We start from the raw sequence: 23,829 nt of genomic DNA on the forward strand, positions 1-23,829 counted from the left end.
TATGCAGCTGTGGACGCGGAAGGAATCACCAACTACTTTGTAACGCAAGCAAGCAAGTAGCTAACACTAGGTCTTTAGAAGTCCCTCGCTATGCGTTACGCTCTGTGCTCTGGCTCCGCATACGACGTTGAGTGAATTATACTCTTGCCACGACGAAGAGACCTCTCTGGCGAGGCTTTTAAAGATCTGCCCTGGTGCTAGTTTTACGAAAACAACAACTGACACGTGTGTGACAGACCTTTAAATGTCTTCGAGACAAACCCTGAAGCTATACTTATAAGATTTTAGGGGCTTTTCATTTCCAGGTACTTTAATCTCCTTCCTACTCCGCCCTGCTCTCTCTCTCTCTCTCTCTCTCTCTCTCTCTCTCTCTCTCTCTCTCTCTCTCTCTCTCTCTCTCTTCTAAATCTTACAGATTTTTTTTTTTTTTTACATATGATCACCTTATCTATTTTGTCGGTACTGTTGGCCGAGTTGGTTGAGCTTCAGACCGTCATTCGATGGGCCGGAGTTCGATTCCCGCCGCCGGCTGATGAAGAGTTAGAGAAATTTATTTCTGGTGATAGAAATTCATTTCTCGCTATAATGTGGTTCGGATTCCACAATAAGCTGTAGGTCCCGTTGCTAAGTAACCAATTGGTTCTTAGCCACGTAAAATAAGTGTAATCCTTCGGGCCAGCCCTAGGAGAGCTGTTAATCAGCTCAGTGGTCTGGTAAAACTAAGCTATACTTACTTTGTAGATAGATGTACTCGTACATTTATCATTATTACATAATTAGATACTTAAAAGTATTTAATTAATGCTATAGGAATAGGTGATATATTTCTTGTTCATTTTTCGAATTACGAATTAAAATAAACTTCTTTGTCGCCTATATATTATCTATAACGAGGAGTGACTACCATCTTAAGTTTTAAAAGACTATTTTTTTCAATCAAACTTTTTTTCCACACCACCACTAAGGTAAAAGTCAAGGTGCGTTTTTTTTCGAGAGAGAGGTTTCCCGTGTAGGCCTAATACTCTTTTTTTTTATATATAATTTATTAAGAAAACTCGTCATCAGAGCTATCAGCTATGTTGATGACAAAACTGTCAACCAACTTGTTTACAGCCACATCTTGCCGGGTATCCTCTTTTTTAATTTTCTCTTCGTGCCCCACTGCATTCTTACAGTTTTCTGCCGTGACATTATTCAATGCTTCTTGCACTAAAATTTTAAGGTCTGCCAGTTTGAACGTATTCTTTTTCGCTATATAAGACTTCACTTGAGCCCATATGAGCTCAATAGGGTTGTGTTGACAAATGGTACGGTGGTATACGTACTATCTTATGCCCTGCTTCAGCTGCAATTTCGTCAATCTTATACTTTTTTCCCAAGTTATTAATACATTGTTTAGCGAGTTCATACAGCTCAATTTTCAGCAAATCATCACTTGGCTCTTCACCATCCTCTATCAACCAATGCTTTATGTTTTCTTTCTTCCAAGACGAGGTTGGATACTTTTCCTGTTGCATAGAGTGGTATGATGCGTTGTCCATCACGATTGCACATTTGGGAGGGATGTTCGGTAGCAACTGATTTCTAAACCATTTTTCAAAAACTTCAGCATTCATCTGTTTATGGTAGTCCCCATCATTCATAGTTTGAAAAACCAATTCTGCATTGTTGACAAAACCATCTTCTGTTCCTGCATGTAGAATTATCAATCGGCTTCCTTTACTGGTGGGAGGTTTTACCCCCTAGCCTGCTGGGATGAAAAGCCTGTCCAACACTTTTGAACAGTGTAATTTTGATTGACCCAAGTTTCGTCGAGATACACGAATTTCTGCCCTGACTCCTTGCGAATATACCGTGATGACCGTGACCACCAAAAGTGCTCCCTAGAGAGAATCTAAGCGGCTTATCCGTGGATTTAAACGCACGTGGATCTGTGTGTGAAATACTGGCAACGCCACCAAAATGAGATGCCACATTGATAGAAAATCTGATTTCGTTTCTTGTTATTGCGTAAAAAAACATTATCAATCGTGAACCTATGTAATAGACTTGGAATTCTGCGCAACGAAAAAGAATTTATTTGATATCTGTAATGGGAGAAATGGTTTTATCTCTTTGCTGTTGTTATACATTTGGCAATATGCCATACCTGCGAAGACCCAAACAGCCCCACCGGAGAGGTCTCTTCATTTTAGAAAGAGTATAGGGTAAGCAATCTCTCTAGAGCAACTTCTTAATACATACCATTCTCTTACTAGACCTGTACAGTGAATCATTCTGTTGCGTGTAAAGGCAGGTCCAAAAGTCAGTTACCTGTGAGGGGGAGAGATATTCCCTGGTCTTGATTTTGTTTTTGTTGTTGTTTTTTTTTTTTTTTTCAATGAGAGAGGAAATATACGATTGAGCATTTCAGCCATGTTTGAAACTGGTAGCAATAGGGCGCTTGGCTGAATGCCTTCCTGATCTTAGGCATAAACTTTGGATATAAAGTAGGCCTAGTAAATGACAGGTCAGTGATTCAAATGGAAGGGATGCCCTACATGACTCTTGTTACACAATTTGTTACGCTTTGGGACCGATTCTATCAATTTTCGGCAGAGCCCGGGATCGATGCTATCCCACATCTATATCTGTGCATCGTAATTCTTTGAAAACCCATGGGGTAAAACTCGACCGGGAACAGCGTCTCCTCCCATGCAATGGGGGAAATGTAAGAACAAGGGTAGGGGGTCGGGAAATCAACGGAGGAGATTACCAGTGTATACGTATGGTGCGTGGATGACTCTGACTCTGAAATTTTACCTGTTTGAACCCGAGAGCCGTCGTCTCATAAATCAGTGCGACTCGCCTAGGCCTTATAATCATAATAATGATAATAATAATAACAATAAGCTTTATTTCGGTTCAGGGCCATATACATGGAATATACAAATACAATACACACAATCTAGATACATAAGGTAACATGTGATAAAAATAATTATCGACAGTATGCACACAGTTGCTGAAGAAGTAGAAAAAATAGAATTCATAAGAACGGTAATGACAGCAATTGCATGGAGAATAATAGAAAAAAATGAAAATGATAACAGTAAAAAATACAGATTGCTGACGATTAGTTTCCATTTGAGGACCTTAGGTGGTTGCAGAAGTCAGGTCACATGGTGATATGGTGCTGTAAGGTGTCAAAGAAACGAGCAGGTAAAAGTTACTGCTACTTTATTACAGATCCAGGCAGCTTATATTGCGGCCGACTGACGCCGGGCCGTGAGAGACAATGGAATTGACTGTGACCTGAGGTCGAAACAATAAACAATAATATGCAGTGAACGAGTACAAATTACAATACAAAACATACAGAGCTACAATATGGATACAGTCTTGATGCCTGTGAATGAAGAAACATGTGATACACAATGTGTGACATTCGTATAAATACCATAAAGTAAAAATGATTAAAATGCGTGACCTGGCACGTTTTAGGCGTGACTAATTGAGCTTGAAGAAAATGGGAAGTCACCAAAGAAAACAAGCTCAGCGGAGACTTAATTAATGGCGCCGCCGAAACACTATCCTGGCGCCGATGTGGTGACTTTACAAATACTCCCCCCCCAAGACGAGGGACGCGTCTGATTAATCCCTGTATCTGCTGGGACGCTGAAGGGTGCCGCGGCTCCTTGAAGATAACTGAGGGGCCTCCCGCCTGTGAGGCTGCTGTTTGGGCGGTTCCTTCCTGGGGCGGCCGCGCCTGCGGGGGTGAGGGCGTGCTGGAGTGCGTTTGGGCGGAAGGGGTGCTGCGTCGCTGCCGGGACTCTCCGACAGGAAGGCGGGCTTTAGCCGGTCTATGGAAACCCAGTCGTTCTTGCCTGGGAGTGCCAGCTGGAACGCCTTGCTGTTCCGCTCCAGCACGCGGAAGGGTCCCCTGTAGGGCTTAGTTAGTGGTGGACGGACGGCGTCGACTCTGACGAAGACGTGGGTGGCGGATGACAGCTGTGGCGGCATGAAGGTGGTTGCTTTGTCGATGTATGAGCGCCTGCAAGGGGCGAACTTGCCGGCCACGTCGCGGAGCCTCTGCAGTGATGGGGAGTGGCGTTCATCCGTCACGAGCTCTCCCGGCACCACGAGGGTTCCCCAGGTTTGTTCAGCTGCGGATGGGGTGCCGTCGGCTCTGGGGCGGTCCTCAACCCGAGGAGGACCCACGGCAGCTGATGTTTCCAGTCCTCGGCGGTGCAGCGGGCCATGAGGGATGACTTTGGGACCTGTGGAACCGTTCAACCAGGCCGTTGGCCGCTGGGATGTACGCTGTGGTGGTGTGGTGCGTGGTTCCCAGCAGTTGAGCCAGGGCAGACCACAACTCGGAGAGGAAAGCGGGGCCCCTGTCGGTTGTGATGTGGTCCGGGACGCCGGCGGCTAACCCAACTGGAGAGCAGGGCCTCAGCGCACGCGCTGGCGGTGGCTTCTTGCATGGGTGTGGCCGGGCCACCTCGTCGAACGGTCTACCACCGTCAGGAGGTATCTGGATCCGCCTGATGGGGAAGGGGCCCGACGACGTCGATGTGGATGTGGCGGCGGCGCCCTGGCTGTGGGAACTCGCCTACCCCGACTGCGTTTGACGACCCACTTTACTGGTCTGGCACTGCAGGCACTGTTTTGCCCAGGCTGTGGCGTCCTTTTGCACCCGTGCCAGACGAACTTTCTTGAAAGCAGTTTGGCCGTGGTCCTGCCGGAGGGGTGTGAGAGGCCGTGAATGATGTCGAATACCTGGCGGCGGCGTGAGGCTGGAACCAAAGGGCGGGGCTGGCCTGTGCTGATGTCACAGAGCAGGCTGGGGCCTCCGGGCGAGGGTCACGTCCCGCCACTTGAGGGATGTGATGGCGGTGCGGTATGCTGGGGTTTCTGGGTCAGCGGCCTGTTCTCTGGCAAGGTCCTGGTAATCTACACCAAGCTGCACTGCGTTCAACTCGACTCTGGAGGGCGTCTGCTACGGGATTTTTCTTGCCGGGAGGTACCTGACGGAACAGGTAAATTCGGCTATGGCTGAGAGGTGGCGCTGCTGTCTGGAAGACCATGCGTCCCCCCCTGCTTCGTGAAGGCGTGAACCAGTGGCTGGTGGTCTGTGAAGATTGTGAAGGGCGTCCCCAGGAGGAACTTGAAGTGCCGAACTGCGCGGTACATCGCGCAGAGTTCCCTGTCGAAGGTGCTGTAGCGGGTCTCTGCGGACTGAACTTCTTGCTGAAGAAGGCGATGGGCTGGGGCGCCGTTGATGATTTGCTCCAGAACAGCACCGCAGGCAACGTTACTGGTGTCTGTCGTCAGCTGGAGGGGAGCCTTGGGATCCTGGTGTGCCAAGGCGGTTGCCTTGGTGAGGGCGGCCTTCGTCAGGAAAAGGCCTGCTGCTGGCTGGGTCCCCAAGACAGGGACTTCGGTTGACCTTTAGGACTTCCGTCAGGGGGCCATGGTGTGCGCGATCCCGGGGATGAACCGCCTGTAGAAGTTTACCATCCCAAGGAACTCCTGGACGGCCTTGATGGAGGTGGGTGTCGGGAACTTGGCTACGGCTGCCACTTTCGATGTAAGAGGGCGGACGCCTGTCGGAGACACCTCGTGACCCAGGAATTCTGCTTTCTGGACGCCGAAGGTACACTTGTCGAAACGGACGACGAAGCAGTTTTCTTGGAGGCGCTGGAGGACTGCTTTGATGTGTCTCTGGTGTTCGCTGTGAGACCTGGAAAATATGAGAATGTCGTCGACGCGTAGCAGACGCAGAATTTTAGGTCCCCAGGATGCTGTCCATGAGCCGCTGGAAGGTGGCCCCGGCGTTCCTCAGCCCGAAGGAGGAGAAGGCGAACACATAGGACCCGAAGGGCGTGATGATGGCTGTCTTTGGTATGTCCTCTGGCGCAACAGGTACCTGGAAATAAGATTTAAGAAGGTCCAATTTAGTGAATATTTTGGCCCCGTGAAAGGAGGCCGTGAGGTCTTGCATGTTGGGTAGAGGGTAGTGGTCGGGCTCTGTTGCAATGTTGAGCCGCCTGTAGTCGCCGCAGGGTCTCCAGGAGCCGTCCGGTTTCTGCACCATGTGGAGGGGAGGCCCATGGACTGGAGGCTTTCCTGCAGATGCCCATCTGTTCCATCTCCGCGAATGCTTTTTCGCCTCCTGAAGGCGCTGAGGGGGAAGCCTGCGGAACTTCGCATGTGTCGGGGCCCTTTAGTCACTATATGGTGGTATATGCCGTGCTTGGCTGGGGCCCCGGGGACTTGGCGGCTCGGGCTTAAATACCTCAGGGAACTCCGACAGTAGGTGTGCATACTGGTGGGGGGCGACGGCGCTGATGGTGGGTCTGGGTCCCGCCGTTAACGGGAGAGACCGGCAGGAGTCGGTATCGAGGAGGCGCTTGCGCCCCACGTCGACTAGCAGGCCGAAGTGCGCCAGAAAATCGGCCCCCAGGAGTGGGGTTCCTACGTCCGCGACGATGAAGTCCCAGGAGTAACTCTGGCCAAGGATGGAGATCGACAGGAGCCTGGTGCCGTAGGAGAGGATGGGGGTTCCGTTGGCGGCCGTCAGGAAAGCGGCCGGGTCTGGTGTCTGGTTGCGGTCCTCTCTGGATGCTGGGAAGACCGACTTAAAGGCTCCTGTGTCGACCAGCATCATCTTGCCGGAGACGGTGTCGCGGACGTAAAAACCTACTGTTTTTGAGGCCCTGGGTTCTTCGGCTGCCATGGCGGCCTGTCCTGCTGGCTGCCGCCACCCCCGTTTTTTGAACGGTTGAACGAGCAGGGCGGCAGGCAGTTTCGGGCGTCCTTTCCGAACCACTTGTGGTATCGACAGAAGCCCGGGGACCTCCGTCTGCTGTGGTTCGGTGGACGTCTGTTGGCGATGGCGTTGACGGGCTGCTCTACGTCCTCTTCAGGCTGGACGGAGCTGACCGGCTGTGTGGCCGGTTTTAGCCGCTGTGAAGCCTTGACGGAGTCTGTGAGGTGTTGTGCCGCCTCTATGAGGTCCTCGACAGGCATGGTGTAGGGGTGAGCGATCTGGTTGCGTACCTCCGGGAGGAGTTGGCGAAGGTAGATTTCCCGTATGAAGCTTATCTCCTGCCGCTTGTTTGTGCCACCCAAGTCTGGTATTGACAGGAGATCTACGACCATGCCCCAAGCGTCTCTTGGATTGAGGTCGTGGCGTGGATTATTGGCAAGGTCGATAGCACGGGCGGCCCGCTCGGCGATGGGCAGGGAGCAAGCTTCGAGGAGGAACTTTTTTGTGGTGCTGTATGTGAGGGTGTGTGTTTCGGGTACTCGCGAGATGAGTTTTCTGTACACGTCCTCCGGAAGGGCGTTGAGCACTGTGTCGGCCTGTAGGATTTCGTCCGTGAGGTCCGCGATTCTGAAGTGGCTCTCCACCCTGCGCAGCCACATCGATGGGTTCCCCTGCGTAAACGGCGGCAGCTTTACGGTGAGGGCGGCCCGCGATTGTGTTGCCCGGCCGTCGTGTGTTCGGGGCGCTGGTGTGGAGTTGCGGGAGGGCCTCGATGCGGGGGCGGGCGCGGCTGTGATGGGAGGTAGGTAAACCTCGGAGTCCGCGGGGTCCGCGTTTAACTGTATGAAGGAGGGGATATCCGCGTCCATGCTCGCTCCTTTGACCCCTTACTGGAGTGGGGTACTCGCGTCAGTACGCACTTTCGTGCGCCGTGTGAGTCCGCTAATGGCTCCGGGATACTCCGGGGGTCACCACTGTAAGGTGTCAAAGAAACGAGCAGGTAAAAGTTACTGCTACTTTATTACAGATCCAGGCAGCTTATATTGCGGCCGACTGACGCCGGGCCGTGAGAGACAATGGAATTGACTGTGACCTGAGGTCGAAACAATAAACAATAATATGCAGTGAACGAGTACAAATTACAATACAAAACATACAGAGCTACAATATGGATACAGTCTTGATGCCTGTGAATGAAGAAACATGTGATACACAATGTGTGACATTCGTATAAATACCATAAAGTAAAAATGATTAAAATGCGTGACCTGGCACGTTTTAGGCGTGACTAATTGAGCTTGAAGAAAATGGGAAGTCACCAAAGAAAACAAGCTCAGCGGAGACTTAATTAATGGCGCCGCCGAAACACTATCCTGGCGCCGATGTGGTGACTTTACAGTGCGCGTTATTAAGTGCTACAAATTAGGTTTAAAGATTGGTGAAATTAGCCGACATACCGGTGTGAAGCCTCAGATAATGCAGAACTTTTTCAAGAAGTACCGGGAGGTGAGTTAGACAAAATACAAATACGGACCGCAGCATTATTGGCTTATAACAGGGCGCCATGTTTGTCTACATTTAGGGGAAGGTAGGCAGCGCTCCAAACAGACGTGGGCCATAACTGCAGTAGTTTGGTAGGCAGCATTGCTTGCTAGACCATAGATCCATATCTGTAGAGCACTGTAGAGTACATTCAAGTTGATACACATATTTTCGATGTTATGATCGGTTGAAAGGTCAGACAAATTATTTTTACAGTACTTTGTGTGGAACAGACCATACTTAAATGCATGACAGGGCCAGTCTGACAGCCTCACCACCACTCATACTGCATTTTCCCGGCCTAAAGAGCATTCACAGTCAAAATGCTTCCGCTCTTTCTATACACACACTGTAATATTAATGAAAATATAAATATATGCAATATCAAAATCATTTACTGTACTTAAACAGATACATAGGCAGTTCATATGAGCGTCATGTTGTGGCAATCAACCTGCTGAGCTGACAGCTTACACCTGTCAAAATCATGGCTGTAGAAATGGGTCAAACCTTCAACCCTTATTTAAATGCAATTTATTTTATATCATTACTTTCTGAGATAAATTCAGCATTCTAGGATTTTTTAACTGTTACGAACTCCCTCTAGGAGGAAGCCATAACGGGTTCTTTTATTTTAATCTCAAATCCAGTGAAAAAAACACAAATCAGTAGGTGCGAGGAAAAACCAGAAAGACACAGGCAAAAATTTCACAATATTTATTGCACAGTAAATGCACAAACACTGATGGCTCACAAAAAGTAATAAATTGATAAATTACGAAATACCATCAAATAACTCCAAGAGTCACCTATAACTAAAGCTAAACCCTACTCATAGTGAAGAAACCAAATCTTAATCTTAATAAGGGACCCAAAAATTACCCACCACGCTAGCCTATTACTAAATAAAAAGGAAAGAAGTGGAAGGACATACAAAAAGAAATAATAATCCTACCTAAGATATAAAAATCTAAACCTTAATATTAATTTATACACTCATGACACTCAGTCTCACAATATACCTTGAACAATTTTCATAATAAATAAATATAAACACACACTTGAAGACTATAATTACACCCTGTTTAAGGTGTAGCTGAAGATCAATGTTTTGGTACGTTGACACAGACCAGTACTAATACAGATGAGTCTATAAATCGCTCAACAAAAACTGCCACAGAACGTCACTCTCATCAGAAGAACTGCCCTTCAAAACAGTTGGTAGATACTAACACTTGAGTCTACAGCTCACGCCAAATATACAGAGGATGTTCCTCTTACCTGAGAGAAGACACCCTACTTGCTCCAACAAGGCCACTCTGGTGCTGATACTGTGGATACATCCATAAAAGATGAAAAGAGGCTCTCGAGCCCAGATGTACACACAACTGCTAACGTCAAGATTAAGCCAGTAGGTCACTCAAAACACAGTTGCACGTCGTACTCCACATGTAGCTCCATATACATAACTGCCTTTTACATTAAGCAGCAGCTCAATACCAGCAGATTGTTGTTCTCCGAGAACAAGCGAGAAATCTTCACAATAGGAAGAGATGTATATATATAATCCACAACAGCAGACAGATCAGCAGCTCCAGAGTCTTCAACGGCCTTGAACTAGACTCCCGAGAATACTTTAGGAGAGCCACAAGTCACCTCTCCTTACAACACTCCCAGTCACCATAAAGAAAAATAAACACAGTTACAAATTTGGCAAGGAAGCAAAAACACTGAGGAAGGCCGCACTTAAAACTGCACTCAATAGATGGCGCCACAAAAACTTAAGCTTTTCAACCAAAGCAAATTAACCATACATTTAACCAAAATATAAATTAACATAAAACCAACAGCAAAATACCTAACTTAACTTAGTTTTACAAAATTGCAAACAATAGAAAAATTAAAGCCATCAGTGCAAAAAGGCAAAACAAAGAAAATTTACTTTAAAATTACGTTACTGCCTGACACCTTCCTCCCTCAACGAAAAAAAAAAAATTAATTTGACTAAACAGGAAAATGAATTTTTTTTTTAAACCTTAATACGAAAATATAAGGTAAAGTAAACATGACAAACAAAAACACTCACACTAGGACTACTTAATCTAACTGCTCAAAAAAAAAAGAACCAAAAAAAAAACAGGGAACTCCAGGATTGCACAAAAATAAGCAATAACAACATTAGAATACATTAATAGCCTATACACCATCTGAAAAGGAAATTAGAAAATCAGGATCAGCATCACAGCCAGCACGTCACATTCTAGAAAGTGCATCGGGGATCTTGTTGTCCACTCCTTTTATATGTTGGAAGACCAGGTTATATTCCTGAAGGAGAAGTGCCCATCGCAGAATCCTTTGATTTGCTCCCTTCATCTTATTTATGAACACCAGCGGGTTATGGTCCGTCAACACTTCAACCTGGAGAGAACTAGACAAATAAATGGAAAAATGGGATACGCTCTTCACCAGAGCCAATGCTTCCTTCTCTATGGTGGAGTACTTTCTTTCGGCCGGAAGTAACTTTTACTGAAGTAAGATACAGGGTGCATTTCCCCTTATCATCTCTCTGAAACAGGACTCCTCCAATGCCCACGTCGCTGGCATCCACAGCCAAAACAAAAGGTTTATTAAAATTTGGAGAGCTAAGAATTGGTTCGAGACTAATACCGATTTCAACTTATTAAATGTTTTTCACACTCCAGTACTCCACAAAAACTTAGTGTTCTTTTTCAATAGATTAGTTAAAGGCTGGGCGATGTCAGAAAAATTCTTCACGAACCTCCTGTAATACCCTAACATGCCAAGAATTTTGCGGACACCACGGACATTACACGGCTGAGGAAGGTTGGCTATAACCTCAACATTAGCATGTTTAGGAGCAACCTTCCCCAGACCAACCTCATGACCAAGATAGGTCACTACAGCCTTACCAAACTCACACTTTTTGATATTTACAACCAAACCAGCCTTTCTTAAAACCTGAAACAGTTTTCTTAACCTTTCAACATGGGTTTTCCAGTCCTGACTGTATACCACCAAGTCGTCAATATATATTTCGGTACCTTCCAGCCCGCATATCACCCTATTCATAAGGCGCTGGAACGTACAAGCTGCATTTTTCAAACCAAAAGGCATCACCTTACATTCATACAACCCATTTGGGGTGACAAATGCCGAAATCTCACGGGCCCTGTGAGACAATGGCACCTGCCAGTAACCCTTCAATAAGTCTAATTTAGTTACAAACTTGGCATTCCCTATCCGGTCTATTAAATCTTCAATCCGAGGAAGAGGGAAACTGTCACTCTTGGTTACCTGATTAACTCTACGGTAGTCAACACACATTCTATAGTCACCGTCAGGTTTCTTTACCAGAACTATAGGAGAACTCCACAGACTTGAGCTGGGTTGAATAAGATCATGGTCCAGCATATACTGTACCTCCTTCTCAACTACTTTGGCTTTTTCTGGGTTCAAGCGGTAAGGAGCCTGCTTTACTGGACGAGCATCACCTACTTCAACATCATGTTCAAGCCATGAAGTAAGCCCTGGAGTCTCTCTAAACACTTCTGGAAAAGACTTTATCAAACATAACAAGTCTTTCTTCTGGACTTCATCCAGATGCTCCAACAAAACATTAGCCTTATTAAAAATCTCAACATTAGTTTTTAAATTCTCTACAGATACATGGTTATCAACATTATTATTGGGATCATCAACCTTAGAAAATACAGTAGCTAGAGGACATGGTATTTCATAAACAATATTTAATGGATCTGGATTTCTACCTTCATATTTCTTTAATCTATTAATGTGAAAAATTCTACTCTTTCTAGTAGAACCTGGAGAATCTAATTCATAATTAAGGTCAGACACCTTTCTTATTACCATCCATGGACCTTTAAATCTGGGTTTCAGAAAACTATCAGGGTCCATATCTAAAACCAGAACCAGATCTCCAGATTCGAAAGAACGACTTACTGCCTTGCGATCATGGAATGTTTTCATACTAGCCTGGGAAGCTTGCAAATTATCCTGGGCAAACTTCCAGGCACCACTCAATTTATTTTTCAAATTAGATAAAAATATATTTAAATTTTGAATTTGTTTTCGTCCCCCAATCAACACTTCAAACAACACTTCCAAAAGACCTCGAACCTCATGACCATACACCAATCTGAAAGGAGAAACACCAGTAGATTCATTTGGGTGAGTTCTTAAGGCAAATAATGCATAAGGTAGTTCCTTATCCCAACTACTCTCCCGTTCATAACAGTACTTACCAGTTATACTTTTTAGGGTTTGATGGAACCTTTCCACAACCCCTTGACTTTCAGGATGGTATGGGACACTGGTGATGTGCTGAATGGCCAGTTCAGCACACCTGTCCTGAAAGTACTTAGAAGTAAAATTAGTACCAAGCGATCCGATTGAATGGTACAAGGTAACCCATAACGACAAAAATATTCTACTAACTTCTCCCAGACAGCTTTTGACGTTACTTTCCTAAGAGGGAAAGCCTCTGGGAACCGAGAAGCTCTATCCATCACCGTTAATAAATACATATATCCCGACTGGGTTCTAGGTAAAGGACCAACAACATCAATGACAATCTCTGAAAAAGTTCACCAATTGCAGGGATGGGTTTTAACGGAGCCTTCAGCGCAATACCTGATTGGGTTTACCCATGACCTGGCACGTCTCACAAGTTCGCAAGAACTGCTTAATACACCTTCTCATATTAGGCCACCAAAATAGCTTGGTTAATCTCTTAAAAGTTTTTGTTACCCCAAAATGTCCCGAGAAAGGATCCTCATGAGCTGACTGCAGCAATTTGTCTCTGAATTGTTTAGGAACTAAAATCTGCTTATGGTACTCAGAGGATTCCATAAGAGCAGAACGGCTTAATCTACACAATAATCCTCTCTCTGATACAAAACATGGCTTAGAAATATCATCCCCCTTAGTTATTTCCACATCAAATTCATCATGCTGAGCTCTTATAAAATCAGCCCTATCCCATGCTCTAACTACCTTACTACTATCACTACTTCCTACAGACTCGAGCCTTCCTACTGCTACATCTACTTGTACAGGGTCTAAATGTAGAACCTCTCCGTCCATCAAGAGGTTACGCCCTTTTTTCTGGGAGCGAGTAGTTACAGGAATTGGTAATTTATTTAAGGTTAAAATGGGGAACAATTCTCGTCCCCCCACATTACATAAGTCATTTCCTAGGATACCATCTATCCCAGGAATAGGTAGTTTATCAACAATGGCCAGATTAATACTCTTTACAACACCCGATATGTCAATCTCTCCTTCAACCACAGGAGCCGACACAACAGTGTCAGGAAAACCACTTAAAATAATATAGTTAGCGATCTTCATGTTAAGAGGTAACCTACTTCTCAACAATAAAGATCGAGCAGCACCTGTGTCCCTCAAAAATTTTACATCTATAACTTCCTTCTCAAATCTCAGCTTACCTGGCCAAATATACTTATTAAATGACAGTCACATGGGGGAATCTTTCTCTTTATTACCTTTGTTACCATTTTCCTCGTTCTCTATAGAATGTTGAGAAGCCTTAACTTGATTCACCAAAGCAATGGGAGAAGTAGCCTGCCTCTGTAGATAACTCTGGCGAGCAAAACATTTAGCCTGGGTATGTCCTATCTTGTTACACCAGTAACAGGTTCTACTACTTCCCACACCACTAGTTATAGTACGACTAGGATGAGCATTATCAGTTTTTGCAAAATTCCTATTCACATAATTACCACTAGGATTACTTTTTGGTTGATTTTTTACCTGAAAATTGGAATTTGCTTTAGAATTAGCCTGGAAATTAGAATTATTATTAGGACCCTGGAAATTAGAATTATTTTGGTTAAAGAACATTCTCTTTCTACTCTCCCAGTTACCCTTGACCACAGGGAAATTACCCCTGAAGTTCTCAGTACCAACCTTATGGGTCAATATATATTCATCACTCAACTGAGCAATTCTGGGAAAAGAGGTCACCTTCAAGTCTTCTAAATGCACTCTTAAATCTTTAACACACGATTTTTTAAAATCTTCAATCAATATCAATTCCTTCAAGGCCGCCAAAGTAGTTACTTGGCGACTCTTGAGCCAATCATCAAAATGCTCCTGCTTTACACGAGCAAACTCCACAAAAGTCATGTTCGGGGTTTTGTTAAAATTCCTAAACCTCTGCCTGTAGGCCTCGGGAACCAAATCATAAGCTTTTAATAACAAAGCTTTCACTTTCTCATAATCCCGAGATACTTGCTCCTCTATAGCATTATAAACCTTCTGAGCCTTGCCCAGCAAGCGACATTGAATCAACACTGTCCAGACCTCCCTAGGCCAAGACAACCTGGAAGCAACCCTTTCAAAAGCCTTAAAGAATTCAGGCACGTTCTCCTCAGTAAAACAAGGTACAAGTTTTAGAGCATCCCCAAAACTAAACTTTTCCCCGATATCTTCATGGATGGGGGTACTCACAAACTCCTTACCTTGTTGGATCTTGGCCAACTCTAACTTCATGCCAAGCATCGCTCTTTCATGTGCTCTGATTCTCTCCAACTCCTCGAACTCTAACTTCTTTAGCTCCAACATGCTCTGGAAATCCTTTACTAGTGGCTCATTTTCCACTTTGGCGAACGAGTAGGAACAGCCGGACAAACATTATCAGTCCGAGGATCCCGCTCAGTCTGACTTTTATTATCAGGCAGACTGCCGTACCTTCAAAAATCACTCCACAGTGGGGCGGATCCTGAAAAGACTCAATCCCGGGCCCCTTCTACATCAGACTCACTCATGCTTTCACTAATTAATTCATCAGCAGTTTGTTTAAGCTCACTCAGCCTATTCTTTACTAACTTGTATACATCCTTTTTCAGTTCCCTATTTGTTAAAGAAATGCCTAACGACCTAGCACAAGCTTTCAAATTTTCTTTAGTCAAAGCACTCAAATACCTAATACAATCCTCAGAAGCTAAATATTCAACGGGGTTAAACTCTACATCAGCCATAGTGAAAAGGAAAAGAAGGAAGGTGACGAGGCACAACAAAAATAAATACTGATAAATCTCACCCAGAGCACAGTCTGACAACTCGTACCACCGATTGTGTTTGTCCTGGATCCTGTCACGGTCGCCAAATTTGTTACGAACTCCCTCTAGGAGGAAGCCATAACGGGTTCTTTTATTTTAATCTCAAATCCAGTGACAAAAACACAAATCAGTAGGTGCGAGGAAAAACCAGAAAGACACATAGGCAAAAATTTCACAATATTTATTGCACAGTAAATGCACAAACACTGATGGCTCACAAAAAGTAATAAATTGATAAATTACGAAATACCATCAAATAACTCCAAGAGTCACCTATAACAGGCAAAAATTTCACAATATTTATTGCACAGTAAATGCACAAACACTGATGGCTCACAAAAAGTAATAAATTGATAAATTACGAAATACCATCAAATAACTCCAAGAGTCACCTATAACTAAAGCTAAACCCTACTCATAGTGAAGAAACCAAATCTTAATCTTAATAAGGGACCCAAAAATTACCCACCACGCTAGCCTATTACTAAATAAAAAGGAAAGAAGTGGAAGGACATACAAAAAGAAATAATAATCCTACCTAAGATATAAAAATCTAAACCTTAATATTAATTTATACACTCATGACACTCAGTCTCGCAATATACCTTGAACAATTTTCATAATAAATAAATATAAACACACACTTGAAGACTATAATTACACCCTGTTTAAGGTGTAGCTGAAGATCCAATGTTTTGGTACGTTGACACAGACCAGTACTAATACAGATGAGTCTATAAATCGCTCAACAAAAACTGCCACAGAACGTCACTCTCATCAGAAGAACTGCCCTTCAAAACAGTTGGTAGATACTAACTCTTGAGTCTACAGCTCACGCCAAATATACAGAGGATGTTCCTCTTACCTGAGAGAAGACACCCTACTTGCTCCAACAAGGCCACTCTGGTGCTGATACTGTGGATACATCCATAAAAGATGAAAAGAGGCTCTCGAGCCCAGATGTACACACAACTGCTAACGTCAAGATTAAGCCAGTAGGTCACTCAAAACACAGTTGCACGTCGTACTCCACATGTAGCTCCATATACATAACTGCCTTTTACATTAAGCAGCAGCTCAATACCAGCAGATTGTTGTTCTCCGAGAACAAGCGAGAAATCTTCACAATAGGAAGAGATGTATATATATAATCCACAACAGCAGACAGATCAGCAGCTCCAGAGTCTTCAACGGCCTTGAACTAGACTCCCGAGAATACTTTAGGAGAGCCACAAGTCACCTCTCCTTACAACACTCCCAGTCACCATAAAGAAAAATAAACACAGTTACAAATTTGGCAAGGAAGCAAAAACACTGAGGAAGGCCGCACTTAAAACTGCACTCAATAGATGGCGCCACAAAAAAGCTTTTCAACCGAAGCAAATTAACCATACATTTAACCAAAATATAAATTAACATAAAACCAACAGCAAAATACCTAACTTAACTTAGTTTTACAAAATTGCAAACAATAGAAAAATTAAAGCCATCAGTGCAAAAAGGCAAAACAAAGAAAATTTACTTTAAAATTACGTTACTGCCTGACATTAACTAATTAAAAAAAAATTCAAAATTTCATCAAAATAATTTATATATACACAACAATAATGTAGAACATCGAGCACTATTATTTACACCACATCCAACATTGTTTAATATAATTATGTACTATAGTTATTCTTTTGCCATTTTTTTTACAATCACAATCATGTACAATCACAGTATATAGAAAATAATACATTAAGTATTCCAGTAGATATAAATATTTCAACAATAAAGCTCTACTGCAGGGCGGATGCACTATGGCATTATCTACTATAACATAACACGGACACTAATGACAACATGAACATAATGTGATAATATGGAGGACATGCTATGAATCATATCAGGTAGGCTTGTTGAAATATGCACCCGAGGGCTACCAGGAGATTGTGAAATAGGACGAGCAGATCTCAATCCGTAGAGCAGTGTTCTCAACCTGGGGACGCGCTCCCTAGGGGGGCGTCAGCAATTTCCAGGGGAGGAGCGAGGCCTACGGAAAATGTAAAAATTGTAGACTTATATTCGTTATTCTCTTAACAAGAGTGAGGAGCTAATATTCAGAAGTTTATAAAAAGAATGAAAAAGTATCGCCTTCTAACGTTAGTTTCCTATAGTCTACCATTCTAGTTAGACTCACTAGGCTTACCATTATTTGGTAATTATTTACCTCCCTCCCTGTCCCTCAAAATTCCTTCTCTTTCTCTTTTTTTTTTTTCCTCCTAATCTGGGAGGGAATTTTACTCATAGATGCGAGGGGGGCGTGGAGGGAATCAATCTCACGTGAGTGCTGACAACTCTTAAACTGAGGCGAGGGAAAAATTCCCATATTTTTGATGAACTGTTGGTTCGTAAAATTGTATAGAATCGGTCTAAAAGCGTATAAAATTGTTTATGAAGAATCACGGAGGACATGCCAAGTATTACTGCATTAACAGGTGAGTGCTACATATAACAAGAAAAAAAATGTGCCGAAGTTTCTTCGGCGCAAATGTTTTCCGTACAGCCGCTACAGCGTATAATCAAGGCCACCGAAAACAGGTCTATCTTTCGGCGGTCTCGGTATAATGCTGCATGAGCCGCGACCCATGAAACTTTAACCACGGCAAGGTGGTGGCCAATCCTATATCGTTGTCAGAAGCACAGTTATGGCTAACTTTAACCTTAAATAAAATAAAAACTACTGAGGCTAGAGGGCTGCAATTTCGTATGTCTGATGATTGGAGGGTGGATGATCAACATAAGAATTTGCAGTCCTCTAGCCTCAATAGATTTTCAGACCTGAGGGCGGCCAAAAAAAGAGCGGACAGCAAAAAGTGCGGACGGACAGACAAAACCAGCACAGCAGTTATCATTGTTCTAGTACTAATAGGTATTTATTAATAAATTTGTTTTTCCTCGGTTTGGTCTCCAGCTTGCAATTACTCTCACACACACACACACACACACACACACACACACACACACACACACACACATATATATATATATATATATATATATATATATATATATATATATATATATATATATATGCATACATACATACACACACACACACACACACACACATATATATATATATATATATATATATATATATATATATATATATATATATATATATACAGTATATGTATGTATGTATGTATAGACAGAAGTGATTATGGCTTTCTTCATAATATTTATAAAAATGATGATTCCTCAAGAAAGGAACCCAGTTTTTCAAAACAAAGACTCGTATGGAAAATTCATCTGTAAATAATCCCCAGAACGAAAAATCAGGCTAATTACCTACATCTTTCTCATTGTTTGGATCTATTTTCCTATTTTTCCTCTCTTCCTTCCTTCCTTCCTTCCTTTTGTTCTGGTTTTTGTTCATCAGCTTTTACAAAACACCGGGAAACTTTTCAGTGATTCGTGCGGTTTTTATTCTGCTTTTGGGTAATATTAAGAAAAACGAAAGAATAAAAATGGAGGGGAATTATTGCCTGAAGTCTACCCGATGAGAATAAATACATCTTGGCGGTGTTGCCTTTCGTTTCGCTGCACTAAACATTATTCGAGTTCGCTTCCTTTCTTATCTCATATATTTCATATTCTATTGAAGCAAAAACAATAATTAAAAGAGAGAGAGAGAGATTTATATAGTTTGCAAGCTAATTACATCCCAATAAAATTCTCACTTCCGTATGTGATAGAGAGAGAGAGATACATTTTAATCAAAACACAAGACCTGGTGCAAATTAAGTATACCTTAGTTTAACCAGACCACTGAGCTGATCAACAGCTCTCCTAGAGAGGGCTGGCCCGAAGGATTAGATTTTATTTTACGCGGCTAAGAACCAATTGGTTACCTAGCAACGGGACCTACAGCTTATTGTGGAATCCGAACCACATTACAACGAGAAATGAATTTCTATCACCAGAAATAAATTCCTCTAATTCTTCATTGGCCGGTCGGAGACTCGAACGTGTGCCAGCAAAGTGCTATCGAGAACGGTACCGACCCGTCCAACGAGGAGCTTAAGACCTGGTGCAAACGAGTGGAAGAATGACTTTTATTAGAATATTTTTTTCTGTTTTTCATTCTCGTTTTTTTCCTGCTATTTCATTACAAAATGGCTTTTTTTATTTTGGTGATCATTTTAAAACTGTAAATTACGCTTAGCGTTCTCTTTTGAGTAATGTGCAACGTGTGTATAGAATTTCTCCCCCTTTTTTTTGGTGAGACACTTATACTGTAAGTGTCCCTGAATTTGTATAAGCTACTTTCGTAGTGCAATGATAATTACAATTCCATTTTTAATGAAGTATGGCAAAATAAGGAAGCATATTTCAAGGAGATTTCTGTGTAATAGACTTCATGCTTATCGTAATTTAAGTACCATGTCAAATTTCACACTTATATCATTGTTGTAAAATTGAACTGCGGAGTTTCACACAGGCCCTTGTCCAAGAAAAGTTTTGAAGATAATGATAATGATGAAGATTAAACCATTTTTTCACAACGGTTCATTGTCAAGTATGTAAAAAAAAAAATCCTTAAAATAATCTTGCATATCTAAAAAGTATTTAAGAGCCAAATTATTTCATTGAATAAAATTTATTTCACAACGATTCATGAAAAAAATTGAAAGTTTATTAATTTTAAATTTATCTGACAGACAACTGGGAGTCTCAATCGATACATGCTTTAGTGAATATTTAAAAAATAGTTTTAGTATATGGAAAGCTAATAGAAGTTTAAACTGATGACCACTTGAAAACACTTTACATGTGATACTTCTAGCTTGTCTCCCCCCCCCCCAAATAAAACTAGGATGACAGTGAGGATGGAAAAAAAATTCCCTCTTTAAAATCTTGAATGGCTACGAAAAATCGTGTTATTTTTCCACCTTCTATGAGTCGTTAATAGGTACATCGCTTTCAGATATCAAGTCTCCTTTTTAACATTTCCGTCTTATGAAGGGTTGGGGATCCATTTGCCGAATTGATATAATTGATTTTTGCCATTTGAAGTTACATCCGATGGAACGCGAATCGTTTAATGGGCTGGGTAAGGAAGAGGAGAGAGAGAGAGAGAGAGAGAGAGAGGGAGAGAGTTGTGTTACAGATTGCCTATGTATGGCTATATTTCGACCTGGATAAAATGATCATTATTTTAAAAACACCCGTTCATATTGAATATAATTATATCATGAATGATTTTCTGGAGACTCAGGCTAATCCATAATTAAACCCAATTCTTGCAGGATTTATTTCGTCAAATTTTTAAATAAATAGAATAAATAAAACGTTCACGGTTTTATTGTATATTATCTCAGTTATAGCCTGTTACTAAGGGAGACTCGCCACTTTATAAGATGAGATATATAAAGTAAAATTATATCCACAAGAGAATAATACTTAGCAAAACGATTTGAAAATATTCTACGCTTGCCAAATTATTTACTATCTATTGCAAGTGAATTTCTACGTTCCTTTATAATAAGAAAACGTCTTTTTATTAATATTTTAGCAATGTCTGTCTCATAATTAAAACTGAATTGTCGATTTGAATACAAAGAAATGAGATTGATGTATACATAATTATATAAAAGCAAATGTTAAATTATTCGAAATACATATAAACAAAAACATAACATTGCATGAAATAGTTTTCAATTAAGAAATTCTTTGAGGTCGCCGACCATATAATGATAAATTAAAACATTATATTATGCAAGTAGTTATTTCACTATACTATGTGGTGAACGAATAAAAATTCACGAATAATAATTCAGCAATACAAATTCTCGACTTATAATTTACGAAGAGACCAGCATGAAAAGTAATCTTCTAAAACCAGATCACTGAGCTGACTAATGGCCTCTATAAAGGAGAATCAAAATCTAATCAATCATAATAAAAAGCGACCAGCATTGGACTTTTCTGAAGGTTAATGATGAGTACGTGTCTTAATGCGAATATTTATGATTACTTACGCATGCTTGGGCGTGTGTGCGTGTGCGTAAATAAGAAGCTTATATACGCCTGCCTGCCTGTCTGGACTATATTTAGACAGCTATTCCGAAATAGAATTTAATAATGTTGGTGCATGACATGTTAATGCTTTTTACAGAAACAGGTGGAACTAACGAATTTTTTGTCACTGTGCAGTTCTTATCAAAGTGACGAATATTCTTTGTTAGCGATTTGGGGTTTTTTATTATTTGACTTCTAAAAATATAATATGTTTTCCTGTAGTTTACTTAGGGATGAAATGTCAGGTTATTAAGGAGCTTAATATCCCAATAATCATATATGAGAACAAAAAAATAATGCTGTTCTATTATTTTTTATCAAAATATTCAATTTCCGAAAATAATTATTGTCAACAATAATTCCAGGTCAGTGTATTTATCCTATTTACATAATGAACTAATATTTTCTCTCTCCACTCTCTCTTTCTCGTGTGATTTTAATTCAGTACACACACTAACACACACACACACACACACACACACACACACACATATATATATATATATATATATATATATATATATATATATATATATATATATATATATATATATATATATATATATATATATATATATATATATATATATTAGTATTCTGAGTCAAAGTAAAATACTTAAGTGGATATTCATATAAATTATTTGTAAAATTGAGTTACATTTCTTATAAAGAAAACTAAGCATATGGATTTTTTAATAGTAGGAATTAGTCGGGGAGCTAGCTGAGATGTGTATTACATCTCGCGTACAAGAGATTTGAAAGCTTAAACTTATGTACAGTCAACTTAAAATCCTAGAATGACGAGTCTTAAGTTTTGGAAGTGGTGCGTTAGACATAGGGGGCTAGTCAAAGTACCCCTCAAAATCAGTATAAATTACATTTTGACGTACATCAATCAAACTAATGAAAAAGAGTTCATTTAGCGACAGTCATTGCGGATATGCATTTCTTGAGTTGCAACTCTCCTGCACAGGGGTGGGGGCCAAATCACATTTAAATAACATTATGCTTACATCGATGAAACTTTGTGGAAATATCCTCTAGACCCTTCTGATACAGAAATTGTCAATCTTAAGTGTCCAAGTTGTTGCTAAGTACATTTAAGACGGGCTAGAAGAAGTACAACCTATGATATCAATATTCTTACCTGCTCATCGAATCTGGCATATGTCTGAGTGTAATTCTGTTTCAAAACTGCTACAGTGGATCTGAGAACCATTTTTTAATTCGAAATCATTAAACTGAAGTAGTCTCTGCATAAAACAGACTTAAAAAGCTCATCTACTCATTAATGAAAAGGTTGTCACGGATATTGTTATCCAAGTTTGTTTTTAAGCCCCTTGTAAAATAAGATCTGATCCTTTTCGTATGCTCTAAATATTTCTCATAATAACTTTGTAATCCTTGTTTTGCTTACTGTATTGACACAATAATCCTTGTTTTTTCTATGTTGTCTTACAGTTAATTTTGGAAGTTACCGGTTTCTTTATGCATAAGGTTCTTCACACTCCTTGGCGATGTATAGCATAAGCTTTTCTTTTATTTATACTGTATATATATATATATATATATATATATATATATATATATATATATATATATATATATATATATATATTGTCAAGGATTTACATTCCTCCCTCCTATTTAGCTGTTATCTAGCTAACTTCTAGGGAGAATTATCATTTCAGTTAGCTTATAGCTGGCGCCAATATGGCGGAACTCAGTTGTTTTTAACTTATATGGACAGAGAACCCATGCCTCCACGTCCTACAGGAAATGCCCAGGCAGGGTAGACAATGGGTCTCCCTCTTAAAAAACCCCCCTGCTACCAGAACACACCTAGATTCCCCCCCCCCCTCTTTGGGGTCATGTTTTCACAGTAGGCTTAGGGAGGAAATAGACGTTAGGGCGTAAACCACTCGTGGGGTAGCTAGCACCTTAAAGCTTAGGCTCATTATCTTTAAGACTGCTATTCCTTTGACCTGTTTACTGGCAAAGAATTCGCTTTCAGGTTTGGGACCTATGGCTCCGACGCCCGCTCGAAGCAGCAAGCCAGCAGAGCCCTTCCAAGTTCACGATCGTACGCCCGAGACGTGGTATTTCGGAGCTCAAATATTCATCTGAAATAGGTAAGGTGAGAGTGAATTTGGCGCCAGTCACCCCTGTCTCTCTCCACTAAATTCCTTCCATTTCTCTCATTTATCTTCAAGTTTAATCCCTTCCTTTTCCCAAGCTTCCCCTTTTGTGTGACGGCGAGCACGTGTTCCTTGTTTCAAAAGCCTAATCCAAGACGATTCCAAAACTGTGATAATGTGATTTTCTCATAATTATCTTCTG

This window comes from Macrobrachium rosenbergii, chromosome 12 (genome assembly GCF_040412425.1).
Source record: "Macrobrachium rosenbergii isolate ZJJX-2024 chromosome 12, ASM4041242v1, whole genome shotgun sequence".
NCBI lineage: Eukaryota > Metazoa > Arthropoda > Malacostraca > Decapoda > Palaemonidae > Macrobrachium > Macrobrachium rosenbergii.